This window comes from Capra hircus, chromosome 14 (genome assembly GCF_001704415.2).
Source record: "Capra hircus breed San Clemente chromosome 14, ASM170441v1, whole genome shotgun sequence".
NCBI classification, from domain to species: Eukaryota; Metazoa; Chordata; class Mammalia; order Artiodactyla; family Bovidae; genus Capra; species Capra hircus.
Window position 1 is genome coordinate 42,554,949 of NC_030821.1, and position 23,748 is coordinate 42,578,696.

The window sequence follows — 23,748 nt, forward strand, 5'->3', positions numbered from 1 at the left end:
TTTTTGTTTGTTTTTGTTTTTGTTTATTTTTATTTATTTATTTATTTATTTTATTTTTTAGTTTTTATTTTTTAAATTTTAAAATCTTTAATTCTTACATGTGTTCCCAAACATGAACCCCCCTCCCACCTCCCTCCCCATAACATCTCTCTGGGTCATCCCCATGCACCAGCCCCAAGCATGCTGTATCCTGCGTCAGACATAGACTGGCGATTCAATTCTTACGCGATAAGAGGATAACACTGGGAAGAATCATGTTTTACCCACCTTGACTGCCTGGAAGTGAGAGGTGAAGGAATGAATGCCCAAGAAATTGGCCAAAAATCTTGTTTTGCCCAACTTCTCACCCTGGTAAAATTTTTCCCCCTCATTGCTGCACAAAGGGTATACGCCATTATCAAATATTGCTGTAGGAATGGAGAAGTCAATTATTGGTATAAGCCAAAAGTGGGTGAAAGAAAAGAGAAAATAATCAGATAGTTTCTCTCTAACTGATACTACCAGAGCATTGTCATCCAGCCTCTTGCCTCTGCTCCAAGTTGCAGCCATTCCCCTGGGACCTCCAGGTTACTTAGTATTAGTATTAGTCACTCAGTCGTGTCCAACTTTTTGCGACCCCATGGACTGTAGCCTGCCAGGCTCCTCTGTCCATGGGATTCTCTAGGCAAAAATACTGGAGTGGGTTGCCATTTCCTCCTCCAGGGGACCTTCCCAACTGTACATAAAGCTAGCTTATGCAAATAACTTCTTCTGGAGTTGTGCATTATACAGATTTTATGGCCACATCCAACAACTGTAAACCCACTCTCCCAGTTCTACCAGTTCAGAGGAGCTATCTACGACCTCAGATATATAGTTTGCTGTTGTTTCCTTAGTTCCATATTTTCCTTAATAGTTCTCCAGCATTCAGAGAATAAGCAGCCCATGCTCTTTCACAAACTTGGTAAGAACTGAAAAGGACTGGTGGTTTCTCACTTCTAATTCCACTTATTTAACCTCTCTCTCTCTTTGTTGCTGTAGACAGAATCTCCAATGCTATAATGAAAGAATAGTCATTTTCACCATTGCCTTTACCCTCATCTTAAATGGAATGTGACTAAACTTTCCTCATTAAATGTATTTGCTGCAAGTTTTGGTGGAATGACCTTGAGGAAATTCTCTCTCACTTTTTGCAGTCTTCATATGCTATGCTATTTTAAATCATAAGTAGGTTTTAAAGTTTACAAACCATAATTTTTAAATGTATAGATTTTTGAGCTATATAATACTTAGTATTTTAATATAGTGATTATAGTATTTATTGATGTAAATTTTGTTCTTAGTTCATTATAATGATGAATCCCAATGATAGCTTTCTGATGTTCAACTGGTTCTAATTCTGGGATAATTACTGTTTTATCATGCCTTTTCCCCCACCAACCCTAGAGGGTTAAGTTAGCTGATTTTTTAAAATGATTTTTATGCCTTTTTTGTAGTAACATAAAATAGGGATTATTTATTTCCTAAAAATTTGTAACACTCACCTAAAAATTCATGGTATCCTAGGATTTTTATTTCTTTACTTCAATCTTTTTATTGTAACTTATTTGTGGTTTCTCTTTTTATTTGTGTCATGAGAATTTTAGATATTTCAATATGTTTAATTTAGGTAGGTTTTTCAATTTTATTTCAACTAAATTACAAAATATATTTTATCATTATTTTTATGTCTATTTCTGTCTTCATTGCCTCAAATTAAGATTTTAATTCTGCTTCTATACTTTTTCTCTTCACTCAGATATATATATTTTAAATCTCACATGTCTTTCTCCTTATGACATCAACTGGTCTTTTCATTTTAATTCATCTTTTTATTATGGCTTTACACATCTATTTCATTGAGCTTTCCTAAGTCCTGCAGAGAGTTTAAAATAGTTTTCTAAAATTACTTTTCCTAGTCCCAGTGGTGAATGATTTTCAGAGATTGGCTTTTAATTAGAAGCATTCATTTTCTTTCTGCTGCTGTGCAATTGTTGCTGCTGTTGTTATTATTTCCCCTAGTTCACTCTTTTCTTGCATTAAGAGAATTATCTTTTTAGATGAAGGCCCAATTGTTCTGTTCAGTTTTTTGATGAATTTCAACTGTCTGCTAGCTTTTTACTTTATGGCACTCACAGTTTTTTCAAATACAAAATGGATTTTCAGCATTAAGATATTTTGTGTGCTATTATTCTCAACAGATAATTCATAAATCTTTTACAGTTATAAAAGATTTATAAATATATTAGTAAAACTAAAGTGTACATATGAAGATGTACGTGTGGAGAAGATAAATAAGTGACTTGAGGCCAGGGTATAAGATAAACTAACACTTAAAAGATATTTGGGATACAATTCCCATTTTTCCTATTATTTCAACTTCAAAAAATGCATTATTAATATAATCTAGGGCATTTGCAGAAACCAGACAGATTAACAGGGAAGATGACTGAAATACAGCATTGGTTAAAAAAATAGTGAGAAACATTATTCTTAGTGCTGTGTTTTATTCTAAGTGTGGGGGTCATCATATGGATTAATTTTTATCTAAGTTAATTTTATTTTCCTTATGTTTTTCTATGATTCAATATATCCTATACTTATTTATAGATAATGTATGTACAAGGCAATACATTAGGTACTACAGGTGATACAAAAATGAATTAATAATTTTTGCCCTAAAGTAACTCAAAATATTCCAAAAGAAGATAAACAAGCAGTTTGAGTGTAATCTCCTGATTTCTGCTGCTTGGATTTGACTCTTGACTTCAACTTTTACTGGCTGTCTGAACTTGGGCTATATAGCATCTCTGTACCTCAGTGTCTGCATGAGAAATGGGGCTAATAATAGTTTTAGTATCATAGCATATTAATGTACAATATTTATTAATATAATAGTATCATTATCCCTCCCTCAGGATTATTGTGAGGGTCAGTGAGTTGCCCATGTCAAGTGTTTAAAAAGCGCTTTTAGCACATAATGTATCATCTGTAAATATCAGGTGTTATTTTTATTTAAATAAAACATTTGACAAAAAATAGAGTTAAAATGAGTACTATATAAAAAGTGCAAGGTGAATTTTCATCTCATTTCAGGTGAACTTTGTTTAGAAATTATAAACTTTGGATAAGTATCAGTTTCTTTCAATTTCTATGTGTATATACCTTATGACTTCTCTTTCAAAAGTGATAGGATTAGATAAGCATTATTTACTCTGCTACTTAAGAAAATACCTTATGGAAAAACCTAATACTTTCTTTTGTTCTCTCTGAGATGTCTACTTAAAAAAAGAAATCCATTTGCTTTTTTGGTAAGACACATATGCAATGAATTAGAAATAGTTACGTATTTTTCAGGGAAATAGATACACAGTTTTTGACATGTATAAGCCCTATTCACTTTTCTTCAGAAGTGTCTTTATAGTTCATCCCATATGACTGTTTTAGCAGTTTTATTTAGGTCCATGCCCTACATTTATCTCCCTAATGCACTTGAAATTCATCTTAATTAGTTTTATCAAATAAAAGGTATTTTTAGGTATAAAGAAGAGAAAAGGCCTGATCATTATTTAATAGGTGGTGTCCTACCACTGGAGAAAATTATTTTATTTAAACTCTGGGCAAAAATAAAGAAAATAAACGTTCAAATCTCACTGAGTCCTCTATCCCAAAGCCTGCAAGCTAACACATTGAATCATTTGTTTTTAAAAAGTTCACCAAGATTACAGTTGTGTAAGGATTTTCTCTAAGACAAAAATTTAAGTGCCCCACTAAAAGAAACTTCCTAACTTGTATCAAAACTCAGTTTATATTCCCACAGATGTCTAACAAGCTCTGTATATGGTCTTGGATTATAGACAGGGAAAAATCAATAGCCTGCTGTCTCAAAGGCACCGATATAGATTATGAATCACAGCCAGGAAGTTGTCAGTGATTTCAGCTGCCAACAGAGCTTCAGTAAAGATATTTGCTACCTCATATTCTTTTAATGTGAAGCTTTCATATATGAAATAGAACAGGTCACTGTTTTTGACAAAAACTTAAGAGAATCTTAAGCAGAGCAATGAGAGCGCCAAGCATAGCTCTGCTCAGATTGATCAAATACAGAATACACCGTTTCCACCGGCCCACGTGCTGTGTGAAAGGCAAAGATCAGCACAAAGGTCCTGTATTGCTGCCGGTTACTGGAGTCCTTGACCTCCACCTGGCTGTGTCAACACACACATACAAATCCAGTGGTTTGGCTTGGTTAGATCAAGCCCAGCTAAACCACATTTTATGGCTGTAATGAAAATAACTCACTGGTCCAAATGAAGGAAGTACAAAACAATACAGAACCCTGGAGCTGAAATGGATTTCTGATTGTTAAGCCCACTTCTTCTGATTGACAGAGGAGGAAACAGGCTCAGAGAAAATGCAGGTGACTTAACCAGAGTCACTTAAGTAGAAGGCAAGATTAGAGCCTTCTCATGAATTATACTTATTTATTTCTGGGCTTCCCAGGTGTCACTAATGGTAAAGAACCCACTTGCCAATTCAGGAGACATAAGAGGTGCATCTTAATCCCTGGGTCAGGAAGATTCCCTGGAGGAGGATTTGACACCCAACTGCAGAACTTCCCTGGAAAATCCCAGGGACAGAGGACCTTGGTGGGCTACAGTCCATAGGGTCGCTAAGAGTCAAACACGACTGAAGCCGCTTATCATGCACACATGCACGCATGCAAGGTATTGTCTCTTTTTAAAATTTTATTTATTCATTTTTAAAATTTGACTATAATTGCTTTACAATGTTGTGTTAGTTTCTGCTGTATAGTATGTGAATCAGCTATATGTATACATATATTGTCTCCCTCTTGAGCTTTCCTCCTTCCCATCCATACCACCCCTCTAGGTCAACACAGAGCAGCAAGCTGAGCTCCTTGTTTTCTACAGAAGTTTCCCACTAGCTATCTGTTTTACATGTGTACATGTCAATACCCCTCTCCCAATTCATCCCACCCTCTCCTTCCCCATCCTGTGTCTACAAGTCCATTCTCAACATCTGCATCTCTATTGATGGATATTTCTTGAAGGTGAATGAAATATTCCTCTCTATAACATAAAAATATTAAATTAATTCTAAAGAATATTTTAACTGTTTTAAGTTTAAGAATAAAAATAATATGTCTATGTACAATTAATTCAGGAGCTGTGACAAACATTGTACAGATTCTTCCAATATTTTAAGTGAAAGTGGTAAAAAGGTGTAAGGAAAAATTGGTAACTGTCATATGTAAATGGAAATCTAGAAGGCAGAGAGAAAGCACATGACTCTGTAGCTCCATCACTTACATGTTTCTTGAACTTATGAACTTCAATTTCCTCATTTAAAATAAGTATGATAATACTTATATGCAATGTCAAATGTGTGCTATGTCACTTCCATTAGTGGCTGTTTTTGACGCTATGGACTGTAGCCCGCCAGGGTCCTCTGTTCATGGGATTTGCCAGGCAAGAATACTGGAGTGGGTTGCCATTTCCTACTCCAGGGGATCTTCCTGACCCAAGGATCAAATTCAAGTCTCTTGAGTCTCCAGCAGTGGCAGGTGGACTTTTTTACCACTGTGCCCCCAGAAAAGCCCCAAACTGCTTTTATTAGCAGTTTCCCCTAAATATAATTTGAAAGATGGGAAATAATAAAAACTCATTATTTTACTAGTTCATGAAAGAATTAGGAAACAGAATGTTGTTTCCATTCTTTTAAAAGGAAGGAAAAATGGATTCTTTAAGTTATATTGAGGGCAGTTTCAGTGTGATGACTGAAAATAACAGAACGGTTAGCACACAATGTAGTGATCACAGAAGAGTCTGAGACAGAACATAGAATTCTGAAAGGTGTGTTGTAACCTCACAGATAGGTTATGTAGACAAAGGGACATAAAAGAAGTAATAGAATTTGATTTTAGGAAGGCTTTCAATTCTTTTCCATGTGACATTCTGATTAACCAGTTCACCTTTTGAATATTTCCCATTCTTAGTTTCATATGCATAGTTTGAAGGCTAAAGCAACAGGTAACAGCTGACAATCACCTTGGGCTAGCAAATAAGATAGTTTAAGACTGTCCCCCACATTAAGTGTCTTCGGAGTTGTTCTACTTAGAATTTCGATTAGCGGAGAAAAGAAGAATTCTCCCATTGAGATTACATGTATAGGGTAGAGTAGGATTAAAAAGCACAAACTCCAGGACAAATGTAGGTTTATGAGTGACTGCTCGGACAGAAGTTAACATGCTTCTAAATACATTAAAGGAGGAGTCATTCAAGGATTGATATGATAAGGATGCCAATCTTCTTTTAATTGAGTGCTCTGTCACATTCAGTGAACTGAAGATACATGAATGATCCTAGAGATGATTCACAGAAGACAAGCAGAGGTGTTTAAAGAGAGATAGTTGATTCAGTGGAAAGTAAAAGTTGTAATGTTTAAACTAAATAAGAGAGAAGTTAGAGGATAATTGAAATATTGTCTTCGCTAAAGGAGAGAGTATTTTGTCCATGTGTTACATTGTTACTCTTATAAGAGGGCCAAACACCAAACTGTAAGTTCACGGGTGCAAGGACACAATCTACCTATCAACACAGTTATAATTGCATCCCCTGCTACTGACTCCTTCTGCTCCACTAGTGTTTACATTAAATGGGATAGAAATTCTAGGAACTCTGCACCATGGCAAAGCAGTTCTGGCTCCAGAAACCCTGCACAATCCATGGGCTGCATGCACACCTTCAGTGAGGTCTGATATCCAGCCTTGGGGTGCTCTTTCCTCTTTCAAGTCAGCTCTTCCTCGCATATTCTTCTTCTGCCCTTGGCTACCCTTTAGAGTTCTCATTGTATCTTTACAGTTACTGCTTTATCATAATTTAATTATATTCATTCTTCTCATTCAAATTACTGTGGTGTTCATTTTCTTAACTGTTCAGTTCAGTTCAGTCACTCAGCTGTGTCCGATTCTTTGTGACTCCATCAGATTTTAATTTTCATCTTTTCATTTTTTCTGAATACTTATTTTGAAGACATGTTTCTTGTACATAGTGCCTCATTGGCTTTTGTTTATTTTTTGATCTTTCAAATAAAATATTTTTTTAGTTGATTGTAATTACTATTATGTCTAGATTTCCATCTTTTTATTTTGTGCTTTCTTTTTCTCCCTTTCTCCTTTCTGTCTTCTTTTTCTTTTCCCTGTGTTTCAGAATGTACATGCTGTAGTCTCTTTTCTTAGAAACATTTGTATACATGTTTAACTCAATATACATTTGATTCACGAACAACATAATTTTGGTCTGCCTGGACCCACCTACATGTGGATCTTTTCCAATAGTCAATACTACATATTGGTAGTATTTGTTTGTAGTTCTTATTGTATTATACATGCATGTGTTCTCAGTCATGTCTGACTCTGTGACTCTATGGACTGTAGCTCACCAGGCTCCTCTGTCCATGGGATTCTCCAGGCAGGAATACTGGAGTGGGTTACCATTTCCTCTTCCAGAAGATATCCCTGATCCAGGAGTCGAACTGGTGTCTCCTGAATTGCAAGCAAATTCTATACTGTTGAACCATGCAGAAAGCCTGTTCTTACTGTACTATATAAGTACATAATTTTGTTGTTGTTGTTATGGTTGAGTTAGTAGTATTGCAGCAATGTTAATTTCTTAGTTTTTTTTAGGGGGGTTGACTTGTTTTTTTTTTTTTAAACTTTATGTTTAGAGCAGTTTCTGGGTTCACAGTAAAACTGAGGGGAAGTTACAAAGATTTGTCTATTGATCCCCTGTCCCCTTTCCCCTGCTGCTGCTGCTGCTGCCAAGTTGCTTCAGTTGTGTCTGACTCTGTGCGACCCCATAGACAGCAGACCACGAGGCTCCCCTGTCCCTGGGATTCTCCAGGCAAGAACACTGGAGTGAGTTGCCATTTCCTTCTCCAATGCATGAAAGTGAAAAGTGAAAGTGAAGTCACTCAGTCGTGTCCGACTGTTAGCGACCCCATGGACTGCAGCCTACCAGGCTCCTCTGTCTATGGGATTTTCCAGGCAAGAGTAGTGGAGTGGGTTGCCATTGCCTTCTCTGTCCCCCTTCCCCACATGCACAATATTCTTCATCCAAGTGGGGCATTTTTTACAACTTATGCACCTACGTTGACAGCACAGTCACCTAAAGTCCATAGTTTAAATAAGAGTTTAAATAAAACTCCTCTGTGTTCTGTGATTTACATGTCATAAATTACTACAAGATCTGCAGTTTATTGAAGTCCCAAGTGTGGAACTGTTGATATGGAGGATATGGAGGCACACTATACTACAGGCGGATTTTAGACCATGTGCAGTGTGCTTGCCTGTAATCCTACATTGTTCAAGGGTCAACTGTAGTCTCCAGTAGGAAACTGGAGTAGATTGCCATTTCCTCTTCCAGGGGATCTTCCTGTAGTCTCATCAACATCTTTACTCTCATTTTGAAAAATAGTTTTACTCTTAACAACCTTCTCTGACTCATTTCCTGAGGCTACCAAAAATTATTCTTTCTTAAAATTTTAAGCTTGCATATTAGGCATCATTGTTACTGTTAAGCCAGCTATATTTGTGCTTGTTAACAAGTTTACACTTTTGTTACCATTTTTCTAACATGTTGCAATTTTCCATTTATGACAATTTTTTGGCATCCTCCCTTCTCTATTTTTCTAAAGTATATTCTTCAGATTCTCCTTGAGTGAAAGTCTGTTGATTCAGGATTTTGTTCTCTGATAATGGCTTTTTTTCTCAGAACATAATTTTGAAATATGCAGTCTTGTGTTTACTGCTATTTTCTTTAGGACTTTCAAGAAACTTTATTGATTTACATTTCTTATTTACTTATTTGGAAATTTTATTTATTTTCAATTTACTTGTTGCCTTGGAGAAATCAGATATTACCCTAATTACTGTTCAACTGTAGTTTTTTTTTTTTTTTCCTGGATACTTTGATATGTATTTTTATTGTATTTAGAGGTTTGTAGAATCATTACAGTATGGGTATCTCTTTGTCTTGAACTTTTTGGCTTAATATAAAGTTAGTACCATATTAGTCAAAGTTTCAGAGAAATGGAAACAATAAGATATATATATACATATATATGTACTCATATATATGTACACATATATACACAACACATATAAAAAGCTTTCACTGTTCCTCAAATATAACAAGTTCCTAAAGTCGTCAAGCTTTTCACTATTTTGGAACATGTCAGGCTCATCCCTGATTAACGAACAATTCCAACTCCTCTTCTTTATGCCAGAAAGCTAATTTTAGAAAATCTACTGGGTTACTCATTCACATTATCTATCAATTTGATCTCTGTTTCCTCTGCCTTTTCCAAATCCAGTTTGTACATCTGGGAGTTCTCAGCACAAATACTGTTGAAGCCTAGCTTGAAGGATTTTGAGCATTACTTTGCTAGCATGAGAAATGAGTACCATTGTGTAGTAATTTGAAAATTCTTTCCCTTATTGGGATTGGAATGAAAACTGACCTTTTCCAGTCCTGTGGCCACTGCTGAGTTTTCCAAATTTCCTGGCATATTGAGTACAGCACTTTAACAGCTTCATCTTTTAGGATTCAAAATAGGTCAGCTGGAATTCCATCTCTTCCATTAGCTTTCTTCTTAGTAATGCTTCCTAAGGCCCGCTTGAACTATGGACTGGTTCCAAATTGGGAAAGGCACATAACAAGGCTGAATATTGTCATCCTGTTTATTTAACTTATATGCAGAATGCATCATGTGAAATGCTGAGCTGGATGAATCACAAGTTGGAATCAAGATTGCTAGGAGAAATGCCAACAACCCAGATATGCAGATGATACCACTCTAATGTCAGAAAGTTATGAGAAACCAAAAAGCCTCTTGATGAGGATGAAAGAGGAGAGTGAAAAAATTGAGCATGAAAGCAGAGAGTGAAAAAATTGGCTTGAAACTCAACATTTAAAAAACTAAGATCGTGGCACTCAGTCCCATCACTTTATGACAAATAGAAGGGGGAAAAGTGGAAGGAGTGGCAGATTTTCTTTTATTGGGCTCCAAAATTACTGTAGATGGCAACTGCAGCCATGAAGTTAAAAGACACTTGCTCCTTGGAAGGAAAGCTATGACAATCCTAGATATCATATTAAAAAAGCAGAGACATGATTTTGCCAACAGACATCCATCTAGTCAAAGCTATGATTTTTCCAGTAGTCATTTAAGGATGCGAGTTGGACCATAAAGAAGGTTGAACTCTGAAAACCTAATACTTTAAAATTGTGGTGCTGAGAAGAATCTTGAGAGTCCCATGGACTGCAAGGAGAGCAAATCATTCAATTCTGAAGGAAATCAGCTCTAAATAGTCACTGGAAGGATTGTTTTTGAAACTGAAGCTCCGATACTTTGGCCACCTGATGTGAAAAAATGACTACTTGGAAAAGACCCTGGTGCTGGGAAAGATTGAAGGCAAAAGGAAGACTGTGCGGCAGAGGATGAGATGGTTAGCGTAACCAACTCAATGGACATGAATCTGAACGAACTCCTGAACATGGTGGAGGACAGAGGAGCAGTTCAGGCTAAAGTCTGTAGGGTTGCAAAGAGCAAGAGACGACTTTGCAATTGAACAACTTTATTACCCCAGAGAATGCAACTTCTAAGAAGATGATACATTTGTCCTGGGTCTTAGCATATAGGGAATTATTAAGTCATGAATAAATTTATTAATAAATAAAAACTAAAACTATTCATTTGCAAAATGTCCATGAGTTAAGGACTGCCATACAAACCCTTGTGGAAACCGATAGGCACATATGGTAATATCAGGCTTTAGTTGTCTCATTCTTTTAAGGCTTAGTGCTTAAATGGGTAGATTTTTATGTACCCAGAAAAATAGGAATTGCCAGATTGATACTTCACTTTTGCAATTTTCCCAGCTTGGACTAGATTAAATAGGCCACAAAGATACTCTTTAGCTTTATTCACCATCCTTAGCTATTCAAATTATATCCTGAACTATAAGGGCCTCATAGAAATCAACTGAAAAGAAAACAAAGAGATACAAAATTAAAGTGGCTAATTAAATACAAGAAGCCCCCCCAAACTCTAAAAAATATGAAACATGTAATGTTTTAATTCCACTTGTTCAATAGTTTTGCTGTGTTTTTGAGGTTTCTCATTAAACTTTTGAAATATAAACAAAGCTATTGTTAAATTACTTACATTTAAATTAAACACATGACAAAATTCATTTTGAAAGGCACTCACTCTTGTCAAACTCTTTGCCATCCCATGGACTATAAAGTCCATGGAAATCTCCAGGCCAGAATACTGGAGGGGGGAGCCTTTCCCTTCTCCAGGAGATCTTCTCAACCCAGAGATCGAACCTAGGTCATCTGCATTGCAGGAAGATTCCTGAGCCACATTTTAAATAAACATATTTTTCTAGTTTTAGTTACTAAAATTTTCCTTGTTTTAGTGCTATGTATCTTTAGAGATTGTACTTCCCTCATAGCTCAGTTGGTAAAGAATCTGCCTGCAATGCAGGAGACCCTGGTTCGATTCCTGGGTCAGGAAGATCCTTTGGAGAAGGAAATGGCAACCCATTCCAGTGTTCTTGCCTGGAGAATGCCAAAGGCCGAGGAGCCTGGCAGGCTACAGTCCTTGGGGTTGCAAGAGTAGGATATGACTTAGTGACTAAACCAACCAACCAACCATCTTCAGAGATACAGCCATTAAATAACCATGTCACTCTTCCCCTACCCAAAGGGGGGAAAATATTTTCAAATTTACTTTATAAGATATTAAGAATGTGAATACTCTAAATTATTATTTTAACTGAAAAACACCCAATGTACTCCCAGTATTTTAAAGAAGTCACAATTTCAAGGTATTAAGATATGCCAAATAGAGTCTAAAACTTGTCTTTTCCTTACAGTTACACAGAGATAGTGATAATTTTAAAATATGAATAAGATTTTCTCACTATATTCAAAGTACTCAGCAGGCTTCTTATCTCATTCAGAGTGAAGGCAAAGCCTTGCAAAGCCCACAATATCCCAGAAGATTTGGCTCCTAATTACTTGTTGAACAGTATGAAAAGGAAAAATGATAGGATACTGAAAGAGAAACTCCCCAGGTCAGTAGGTGTCCAGTATGCTACTAGAGATCAGTGGAGAAATAACTCCAGAAAGAATGAAGGGATGGAGCCAAAGAAAAACAATACACAGTTGTGGATGTGACTGGAGATAGAAGCAAGGTCCGATGCTGTAAAGTGAAATATTGCATAGGAACTTGGAATGTTAGGTCCATGAAGCAAGGCAAAATGGAAGTAGTCAAACAGGAGATGGCAAGAGTGAACATCGACATTCTAGGAATCAGTGAATTAAATGGAATGGATTGGGTGAATTTAACTCAGATGACCATTTACTACTGTGGCCATGAAACCCTTAGAATGAATACAGAATGAAGCAGGGCAAAGGCTAATAGAGTTTTGCCAAGAGAACAGACTGGTCATAGCAAACACCCTCTTCCAACAACACAAGAGAAGACTCTAAAAACGGACATCACCAGATGGTCAACACCAAAATCAGATTGATTACATACTTTGCAGCTAAAGATGGAGAAGCTGTATACAGTCAGCAAAAACAAGCCTGGGAGCTGACTGTGGCTCAGATCATGAATTCCTTATTGCCAAATTCAGACTTAAATTGAAGAAAGTAGGGAAAAACATTAGACCATTCAGGTATGACCTAAATCAAATTCTTTATCATTATACAGTGGAAGTGAGAAATAGATTGAAGGGACTAGATCTGATAGATAGAATGCCTGATGAACTATGGATGGAGGTTTGTGATATTGTACAGGAGACAGGGATCAGACCATCCCCATGGAAAAGAAATGCAAAAAGGCCAAATGGCTATCTGAGTAGGCCTTACCAATAGCTGTGAAAAGAAGAGAAGTGAAAAGCAAAGGAGAAAAGGAAAGATATAAGCATCCGAATGCAGAGTTCCAAAGAATAGCAAGGAGAGATAAGAAAGCCTTCCTCATTGATCAATGCAAAGAAATAGAGGAAAACAATAGAATGGGAAAGACTAGAGATCTCTTCAAGAAAATTAGAGATACCAAGGGAACATTTCATGCAAAGATGGGCTCGATAACAGACAGAAATGGTATGGACCTAACAGAAGCAGAAGATATTAAGAAGAGGTGGCAAGAATACACAGAAGAACTGTGCAAAAAAGATCCTCACGACCCAGATAATCACGATGGTGTGATCACTCACCTAGAGCCAGACATCCTGGAATGTGAAGTCAAGTGGGCCTTAGAAAGCATCACTATGAACAAAGCTAGTGGAGGTGATGGAATTCCAGTTGAGCTATTTGAAATCCTGAAAGATGATGCTGTGAAAGTGTTGCACTCAGTATGCCAGCAAATTTGAAAAACTCAGCAGTGGTCACAGAACTGGAAAAGGTCAGTTTTCATTCTAATCCCAAAGAAAGGCAATGCCAAAGAATGCTCAAACTACCGAACAATTGCACTCATCTCACACGCTAGTAAAGTAATGCTCAAAATTCTCCAAGCCAGACTTCCGCAATATGTGAAGAGTGAACTTCCAGATGTTCAAGCTGGTTTTAGAAAAGGCAGAGGAACCAGAGATCAAATTGCCAACATCTGCTGGATCATCAAAAAAGCAAGAGAGTTCCAGAAAAACATCTCTTTCTGCTTTATTGACTATGCCAAAGCCTTTGACTGTGTGGATCACAATAAACTGTGGAAAATTCTGAAAGAGATGGGAATAGCAGACCACCTGACTTGCCTCATGAGAAACCTACATGCAGGTCAGGAAGCAACAGTTAGAACTGGACATGGAACAACAGACTGGTTCCAAATAGGAAAAGGAGTATGTCAAGGCTGTATATTGTCACCCTGCTTATTTAACTTATATGCAGAGAGTGAAAAAATTGGCTTAAAGTTCAACACTCAGAAAACGAAGATCATGGCATCTGGTCCCATCACTTCATGCCAAATACATGGGGAAACAGTGGAAACAGTGTCAGACTTTAATTTTATGGGCTCCAAAATCTCTGCAGATGATGACTTCAGTCATGAAATTCAAAGACACTTACTCCTTGGAAGGAAAGTTATGACCAACCGAGATAGCATATTCAAAAGCAGAGACATTACTTTACTAACAAAGTTCCGTCTAGTCAAGGTTATGGTTTTTCCAGTGGTCATATATGGATGTGAAAGTTGGACTGTGAAGAAAGCTGAGCGCCGAAGAATTGATGCTTTTGAACTGTGGTGTTGGAGAAGACTCTTGAGAGTTCCTTGGACTGCAAGAAGATCCAACCAGTCCATTCTAAAGGAGATTGGTCCTGGGTATTCTTTGGAGGGACTGATTTTGAAGCTGAAACTCCAATACTTTGGCTACCTCATGAGAAGAGTTGACTCATTTGAAAAGATCTGATGCTGGGAGGGGTTGGGGGCAGGAGGAGAAGGGGACAATAGAGGATGAGATGGCTGGAGGGCATCACCGACTCGATGCACATGAGTTTGGGTGAACTCCGGGAGTTGGTGATGGACAGGGAGGCCTGGCGTTCTGCAGTTCATGGGGTCACAAAGAGTCAGACACGACTGAGCGACTGAACTGAACTACTTGTTGATTTCACCAGTCTTCTCCTCCTGACTTTTGGACTCCATATTCAGTTATTTTTATTTGTTTGTCTATGTTATTGCAAATACTCTACTGTCTCTTTTACTGCAAGTTTATACAATCTTGGTCTTCCCTGGTGGCTCAGACAGTAAAGAATCTGCTTGCAATGTGGGAGACCCTAGTTTAATCCCTGGGTTGGGAAGATCCCCCGGCAAAGGGAATGGCTATCCATTTCAGCATTCTAGTCTGGAGAATTCCATGGACAGTGAAGCCTGTCAGGGCTACAGTCTATAGGGTCGCAAAGAGTTGTACATGACTGAGCAACTAACATTTTCAGTTTACTTTCTTTATACAGCCTTGGATATCCATTAGTGTAAAACTCACAAACTTTGTTCTTCCGTATTGGCTTAGCTCTATTCTTGTTTGTTTATACTTAGAATCAGCTTATCAGTTTCTGCAACACACATGCACAGGCACACAACTGTAGGGATTCAGTTGAATCTGTAGATAATTTCAAGACTTGATATTACTACACCTTTTAGGGCTTTATATAATTTTTGTATTAAAAAATCTTATTTTTCTGTTACCTGAAATAACTTTATTTTGGGATGACTATTAAACATTTTGCAATGTCTTTTCAGAGTTTCCCTGGGGGTGGCTCAGATGGTAACAACTCCTATGATGACTACAACATTTTTGTACTTTGTTTCTCATATATAACTCCATATTTATGGATTTTCTACTACTGAATTTTTATAATCTTACTGGAATTGACCCCAGGTGGGTATGCTGTTATTACTTGACTAATAACATTCTGGATTTGTTTTGCGAGTATTTCATTAATATTTTTAAATGAGTTCTATCTTAAGTTAAAGGGAGTTAAAGAAGGCTAGGTTCAGAAAAAGAATGAGACCGGCACTTTACAGAAACAGATCATCTTTAATGAGGCGAGAAGGGGCAGCAGTCAGATTAGCGAACTGCTGCGCTTATGCAAGAAAAGAGTAAGTATATATAGGCATGTATGTGGAAAGTTACTGTCTTAAGGTGGTCTGTTCTTTTCTACGGTTGTTCGGAGCAGTTATCTCTTACACAGCTGGGGCAAGGAATTTTGGAGATAGACTGGAGGCTGGACCAGCTGGAAGCTGGGCGTAATCAACCTTAATGTAATTTTTTTTTCTTCCCGTGAGAGTTCTTTGTTTTGCATAGAATGGTGGGGAGGACCTGGAGGTTTTAACTCCAGGCTATTTTGAACCCTGTAACTTTCCTTCATTAAGTTTCTCTTTGAGTTTTTGCTAAATGTTTTTGTTATCTTCTACAAACAAATTAAAGTCACTTTCTTCATTTTCTATGCCCTGGAACTATTTCTAGGAGATAATTGTTTCTGGTAAATTTGAAAGAAACTATAATACTAAATGAATCTTCAAACTCTTTATAGGGAATCTGAAACATTGGCTATTAAGTGTCTTTTGTGATAATTGTTTTTTTAAATCATAGAATGTTTAAATTGTTTTTATTAATTTTTATTAATTTTTATTTCCCTGGAACATTATACATTTCAGTAAGCTTTTCAAAAGCATTTGCTTAGACATTCATTCTTATGGTCTTAAATGAGCAATTTCTTCTTGCTCATATTTAGCTTATTTTATGTGCTTTCATTTTTTTCTTCATTATATTTAAGAGCTTTTCAACCATATCAGGCTTTTCTATTGTTTTTAATGAGATGTTTATTTTTAAACTTATTCAATAAATTTTAAAAAATATATCACATTCTGCTATAATCTTCATTCATTTTTCCCTGTAGTAATCTTTTATTTATAATATTTAAAACTTAATCTCAATGTAATTTACTGTTGCTGAATAATAGAAACTTTAAGCAGTTCAAAATTTCAGCTTTCACATCGATTCAATTTTTACAGTATAGATTCTTTACTGCTTTCAAAGCAGTTTTAAAATTAGTTATTGTGTCTTTTGTTTCCTTTCATTCCCTCCTTATCTTATTCAGCTCCTTTTGCCCTTCTGTCTGGCTCCCAGCTCTTTCCTTTTTATATCTCAGTCTATTGTCTTATCCTCTCATCTTTCATCTCTTGTTTCATGGTTTTCATTTCTTTTTCTTTTTATGGCAAGACAAAGCAGAAACTGTCTAAAATCTCCTTCTTTATTCTGCAGCATTTACTTTATTTTTAAACTAGGTTTTTCCCTCTGATTTTTGAGGTACTGTGCTCTTCTCATCTTATTATGAATAATCTTGTTTTACAATATCTTTATGATTTTTTTCAATTTTTTTCCAACCAGCCTTAAATGATGAGATATTATCAATAATCAACATTTCCCCCGAATTGAGCAGGTATACTAAATTTTTTTGTTTGTGTGATGTCATTGCCCACTGTATTGTTAACAAATCAGGCAGAGAAAAACCGAGTTATGTTAGTTGGGGGAAAAATAGCTGCTAAAGCTGATTAATTTTTTGGAGATGCCCTAGGCATGCCTATGGAATTATTTTCTAAAGCTCCTTTTCCTTACTAGAGAAAAAGATACAAAGGCAAATGATCCCTGAATTTACAATGGGTCAGCCTTGACTCTACCTCTGTGCTCCATCGGTTAGCTTCAGTTCACTTCAGTCGCTCAATCGTGCCTGACTCTTTGCGACTCCATGGACTGCAGCACTCCAGGCCTCCCAGTCCATCACCAACTCCCGGAGTTTACCCAAACTCATGTCCATTGAGTTAGTGATGCCATCTAACCATCTCATCCTCGGTGGTCCCCTTCTCCCGCCTTCAATCTTTCCAAGCTACAGGGTGTTTTCCAATGAGTCAGTTCTTCCCATCAGGTGGCCAAAGTATTGGAGTTTCAGCTTTAGCACCAGTCCATTCCAATGAATATTCAGGACTGATTTCCTTTAGGATGGACTGGCTGGATCTCCTTGCTGTCCAAGAGACTCTCAAGAGTCTTGTCCAATACCACAGTTTAAAAGCACCAGTTCTTTGGTGCTCAGCTTTCTTTATAGTCCAACTCTCACATTCATACATGACTACTAGAAAAACAATAGCTTTGACTAGATGGACCTTCGTTGGAAAAATAATGTCTCTGCTTTTTAATATGGTGTCTAGTTTGGTCATAACTTTCCTTCCAAGGAGTAAGCGTCTTTTAATTTCATGGCTGCAGTCACCATCTGCAGTGATTTTGGAGCCCCCCCTCAAATAAAGTCTGTTACTATTTCCACTGTTTCCCCATCTATTTGCCATGATGTGATGGGACCAGACGCCATGATCTTCGTTTTCTGAATGTTGAGCTTTAAGCCAACTTTTTCTCTCTCCTCTTTCACTTTCATCAAAAGGCTCTTTGGTTCTTCTTCACTTTCTGCCATAAGGGTGGTGTCATCTGCATATCTGAGGTTATTGATATTTCTCCTGACAATCTTGATTCCAGCTTGTGCTTCCTCTAGCCCAGCGTTTCTCATGATGTACTCTGCATATAAGTTAAATAAGCAGGGTGACAATATACAGCCTTGACATACTCCTTTTCCTATTTATAATCAGTCTGTTGTTCCACGTCCAGTTCTAACTGTTGCTTCCTGACCTGTATACAAATTGCTCATGAGGCAAGTCAGGTGGTCTGCTATTCCCAGCTCCTTCAGAATTTTCCACAGTTTATTGTGATACACACAGTCAAAGGCTTTGGCATAGTCAATAAAGCAGAAAGAGATATTTTTCTGGAACTCTCTTGCTTTTTTGATGATCCAGCAGATGTTGGCAATTTGATCTCTGGTTCCTCTGCCTTTTCTAAAACCAGCTTGAACATCTGAAATGTCATGGTTCACGTATTGTTTGAAGCCTGGCTTGGAGAATTTTGAGCATTACTTTGCTAACGTGTGAGATGAGTGAATTGTGTGGTAGTTTGAGCATTCTTTGCCATTGCCTTTCTTAGGGATTGAAATGAAAACTGATCTTTTCCAGTCTTGTGGCCACTGCTGGGTTTTCTAAATTTGCTGGCATTTTGAGTGCAGTGCTTTCACAGCATCATCTTTTGGGATTAACTCCAGTAGCTTCGCTCATAGTGATGCTTTGTAAGGTCCGCTTGACTTCACTTTGCTTCATTCCAGGATGTCTGCCTCTAGGTAAGTGATCACACCATCATGATTATCTGGGTTGTGAAGATATTTTTTGTACAGTTCCTCTGTGTATTCTTGCCACCTCTTCTTAATATCTTCTGCTTCTTTTAGGTCCATACCATTTCTGTCCTTTATTGAGTCCATCTTTGCTTGAAATGTTCCCTTGGTATCTCTAATTTTTTGAAGAGATCTCTAGACTTTCCTAATCTATTGTTTTCCTCTTTCTTTGCATTGATCACTGAGGAAGGCTTTCTTATCTCTCCTTGCTATTCTTTGGAACGCTGCATTCAAATGGGTATATCTTTCCTATTCTCCTTTGTTTTTCACTTCTCTTCTTTTCACAGCTATTTATAAGGCCTCTTCAGACAGCCATTTTGCTTTTTTGCATTTCTTTTTCTTGGGGATGGTCTTGATCCCTGTCTCCTGTACAATATCATGAACCTCCATCCATAGTTCATCAGTCACTCTGTCTATCAGATCTAGTCCCTTCAATCTATTTATCACTTCTACTCTATAGTCATAAGGGATTTGATTTACATCATAACTGAATGGTCTAGCGGTTTTCCCTACTTTCTTCAATTTAAGTGAATTTGGCAATAAGGTGTTAATGATCTGAACCACAGTCAGCTCCGAGTCTTGTTTTTTCTGACTGTATAGAGCATCTTCATCTTTGGCTGCAAAGAATATAATCAATCTGATTTCAGTGTTGACCATCTGATGTCCATGTGTAGAGTCTTGTCTTGTGTTGTTGGAAGAGGGTGCTTGTTATGACAGTGCATTCTCTTGGTAAAACTCTACTAGCCTTTGCCCTGCTTCATTCTGTACTCCAAGGCCAAATTTGCCTGTTACCCCAGGTGTTTATTGATTTTCTACTTTTGCATTCCAGTCCCCTATAATGAAAAGGACATCTTGTTTTGGGTATTAGTTTTAAAAGGTCTTGTAGGTCTTCATAGAACTGTTCAACTTCAGCTTCTTCAGCATTGCTGGTCTGGGCATATACTTGGATTACTATTATATTGAATGGTTTGCCTTGGAGATGGACAGAGATCATTCTGTCGTTTTTGAGATTGCATCGAAGTACTGCATTTCAGACTCTTTTGTTGACTATGATGGCTCTTCCATTTCTTCTGAGGGATTCCTGCCCGTAGTAGTAGATATAATGGTCATCTGGGTTAAATTCACCCATTCCAGTCCATTTTAGTTTGCTGATTCCTAGAATGTTGACATTCACTCTTGCCATCTCCTTTTGACCACTTCCAGTTTGCCTTGATTCATGGACCTAACATTCCAGGTTCTTATGCAATATTGCTCTTTACAGCATGGAGCCTTGTTTCCATCACCAGTCATACCCACAGCTGGGTGTTGTTTTTGCTTTGGCTCTGTTCCTTCCTTCTTTCTGCAGTTATTTCTCCACTGATCTCCAGTAGTATTCTAGGCACCTACTGACCTATGGAGTTCATCTTTCAGTGTCCTATCTTTTTGCCTTTCATGCTGTTCATGGGGTTCTCAAGGCAAGAATACTGAAGTGGTTTACCATTCCCTTCTCTAGTGGACCACATTCTGTCAAAACTCTCCACCGTGACCTGTCCATCTTGGCTGGCCCTACACAGCATGGTTCATAGTTTCATTGAGTTAGACAAGACCATGGTCCATGTGATTAGATTGGTTAGTTTTCTGGGATCGTGGTTTACTGTCTGTCTGCCCTTTGATGGAGAAGGATAAGAAGCTTATGGAAGCTTCCTGATGGGAGAGACTGACTGAGGAGGAAACTGGGTCTTGTTTTGATGGGCGGGATCCTGGTCAGTAAATCTTTAATTCAATTTTCTGTTGATGGGCGGAGCTGTGTTCCCTTCCTGCTATTTACCTGGGGCCAAACTCTTTTTGAGGTAATGCAGATAATGGTGATTTCCTTCAAAAGATCCCATGAATGCACTGCTACACTCAGTGCCCCCAGCCCTGCAGCAGGCCACCACCAAGCCATGCCTCTGCTGGAGACTCCTAGACACTCACAGGCAAGCCTGGGTCAGACTTCTGTGGCGTCACTGTTCCTTTCTCCTGGGTCTTGGTGCACAAGGTTCTGTTTATGCCTTCGAAGAGTCTATTTCCCAGCCTGTGTAAGTTCTGGCAGCTCTATGGTGGGGTTAATGGCTACCTTCTCCAAGGGGGCTTATGCCATATCCACATTTGCTGCACCCAGAGCCACTGTCCCTGTGGCAGTCCACTGCTTACCTCTACCTCCACAGGAGATGCTCAAACACAGTTCTGTCTGTCTTGGTGGGGTCCCTGGGTCCTGGTGCACACAAGGTTTGTTTGAGTCCTCTTAGTGTCTCTGGCAGGAAAAAGGTTTGATTCTAAACTCTAATTCACTCCTCCTACCTCATTGTGGGGGTTTCTCCTTTGCCCTTGGACATGGGTATCTCCTCACAGCTGTTCCAGCATCTAACATCTTACTGGGATTTCTCTGACCTTGGACATGGGGTATGTCCTCACGGCTAGTCCAGTGAAGTGCAGCCACCACTCCTGACCTTGGACGTGGCTTCTGCAGGATCCAAATACTTGTCCCTTCTCTTTCTGCTCTACTCATTACAATCTTTTTATTTCTTTGTTTGTAGAACTCTATGTAGAAAATACCCAACTGAAATTTCTCTGTGTGATTTGTAGTTAAATGGTACTTTTCATTAATGTCTGGTACTGAAGCATGCTGCTCCCAATTTTGTACCATTTTAATGATTTTAGAAGGAGTCTGACACAAGAAGGTTATCCACTTGGACTCATCACTAGTCTTCAGGTTGTCACTTATTTTTCATTGAAAGCACATATTGAGGAATGATTGTGATGGAAATTGTAATCCCTCCAAAACATTAAATTATCAGGTGGTAGAGAAACTGTATATATTTGAGTTGTTGTATCTCATCCCAAACGTCTGACTTTACAAATGTTAGCTACTTACACTCCAAAACTGTGAAAGATAGGAGCTCCATGACACCATCCATCAGCTAAATCTTTGTTAAAACAAAGCACATGCATTGTCTGGGCAAGGCTTTCTCCTTTGCAGACCTCTTGTACAGATGTTCTAGAGTTCATTGGGATGAACTGATTGAGCCTGGGGTATTCCTTATACATGCAGAGTAAAGCAGAATCTCCACATGACAGTTGTGTATAGAGTGTATGTAAAAATCAGTGATATATCAAGAAGGAACCAGAGATAGATGTGCAAATAGCACTTGAAAGTTTTAATTTGTATACCTGCTTTCTACTCTGCAGCCAGTTGTCTCACCAGGAATATCACATCTTCAGCAGAAATTTGTAAATGAATAAAAATGGGACAGACACAAGCATACAGAAAATGAAAAACTAGCTCAAGGATTTTGATATGTCAGCCTGTCTCTATTCTTTTCTGATGTCTGCTCTTTATTCAAAGTATTGTGGGTAGGGATTCATGTTAACATTTATGTAGAATTCAGTCAGCTCCGATCAGAGCCCCAGCAATGAATGAATGCATTGACTTTCCTTTTTAGATTTTAGAAACTGAAATATATCTTAAGAATTAATTGTCAAAATGATGCTATGGTGTTAAAACTGCAAATCACAAATACAAATGAAAATGCAAGGTTTATATTGCAATTTTTACATTTTCAGCTAGGTTCTACATTTTTTTAAACAGCCTAGTCTTAACACTAATCTGCAAAAGTATATGCGGCATATTCTTTGGCATATAAGTGAATAAGCTTTTGCATTCTATTTCCCATCTTCAGTCCTTGATGTTCCAGGCTTAATATTGCAGGACCAGAAGCTTTTTTATTCTGCAATATGAATTGTGCAAATGTCTATCTATATACAGGCACAATCCATTTTAAATATCCACAAATTTCCCTAAAGTCCCAAGTGGTTTCCTTGGCAACAGGGCTGCTGAAATGTAAAGGGCTAAGGTAGTTAGAATGTTGCCTATCGTTCTTCCTCTCTAGGTTATTTTAAATAGCTGCAATTTTCTTTGCACATCTAAAAAAAAATCCACAGTGGTGGGAGATACAAAGGCGAATATGAGAGACATTAGAGGATAGTAGTACATCAGAGTCTAATTTGTGTGGACAAATTATTACTTTCACTGCTCCCTGATTTGCAGAGCACCATTTTCATGTGCCAAATTGTAGTACAAAAGAAGAGCAAACCATAAATACATCAGAATAATTTTTAGATAGAATGAGATAAAATATCTGCAAATAGCTTTTGACAATAGAGGCAGTGATTAATAATGGCAAGATATCTTTGCAAGTTCTTTTCAGTTCACAGGGGATAGCATGCATCTGATGAGGCCAGGCGTTGGTACAAAGAGCAGAAGGAAATTCAACAGCGGTGGGCAAGGAATATTCTCCACAACCTACAACCTAGTGCATGCTCAGTCGCTCAGTCATGTCTGTCTGACTCTTTGAGACCCCATGGACTGTAGCCCACTGGGTTTCTCTGTCTATGGGATTTTTCAGGCAAGAATAGTGGAGTCGGTTGCCATTTCCTTCTCCAGAGTCTCTTTCTGACCCAGAGATCACACCTGTGTCTCCTGCATGGCAGGCATATTCTTTATTGGAACCTTCAAATGTTTATTATGTGAATTATTTTGTCAACTATTGGTAAATTATTGAAGGTATTATTTGCTTTTATTAATCTGCCTTTCATACTTCCTCACATGGTTGAGCATGATGTCCTAATTATTGATTTTTAGGTGCGTCCATGGAATACCCATTACAGAGATTCCCACAGCAAAGGGACCTCTTCCACTGGAGGATCAAATTGCAAAGACTTCTGTCATTTTCTTAGGGTTTGCCTCCATTCCTTCTATCCGCATGAGGACCCTAGCAATAAAGGCATATGTCTAGCAGCAATTCCCTTGATATCACTGCTTCATGTAAATAACTTGTTATAAGGTGAGTGCGTGCTCAGTTGC